This window comes from Alligator sinensis, unplaced genomic scaffold, assembly GCF_000455745.1.
Source record: "Alligator sinensis unplaced genomic scaffold, ASM45574v1 scaffold384_1, whole genome shotgun sequence".
Classification (NCBI taxonomy): domain Eukaryota; kingdom Metazoa; phylum Chordata; order Crocodylia; family Alligatoridae; genus Alligator; species Alligator sinensis.
Window position 1 is genome coordinate 298,008 of NW_005842902.1, and position 775 is coordinate 298,782.

Genomic DNA, 775 nt, shown 5'->3' on the forward strand with positions numbered 1-775 from the left:
GGTAGTAGCACACATAGGTGGTCTCCGAGAGGCTCCTGCCCAGCTCGCGCAGCGGCGGCTCAAGGGTGGCAAAGAGCGGCCACAGGGCAGGGACAGTCCAGGAAGGCGTGAAAGAGGTCCTCCTCCACGCCCCCAGGGCAGAAGGGGCAGGCCGTCAAAGCGGCTGAGTCCAAGTGGGATGCAAACATGCCAGTGGTTAGGATGCCCTGCAGCAACCGCCACTGCAGGGCGCGGGCCAAGAAGACCCCCTCCTCGACGCCTTGTAAAACTCGGCAGGCAACCCATCGAGGCCCGGGGCTTTGACGGAGGTGAGGCCGGCTGTGGCGGCTGCCAGCTCATCCAGGGACAAGTCCCGCTCAAGCTCGCTGGCCATCAGGGCATCGAGGCACAGTAGGCCCTCGTGGAGTTTCCGCATGGCCTCAGTGCACGACGGCTCGGCCGCAAACAGGTCACGATAGAAGGCACTCAAGGCGAGCCATGGTGAGACCACCGGCACCCATCCTGGCCCAGGTGTACTGGCGCGCATCAGGATGCAGGGCTCGCCAGACGTCCATGAGGTCTGCCCCCTCCAGGGCACATAGCAGCTTGCGAGCAGAGGGCAGGTGGGGCTTAGGCCCTGTGCGGTCGAGCCGGGGGGCAGTGGTGCAGTTGAAATGCCACCGAGGAGGAGCAGGTCATCATACTCACTAGCATCACAGAGGAGGGCAGCCAAGGTCTTGAAGAAAACAACCCTCTCCTGGCCATTGGAGGGCACGTAGATGTTGACGAGAAGCAG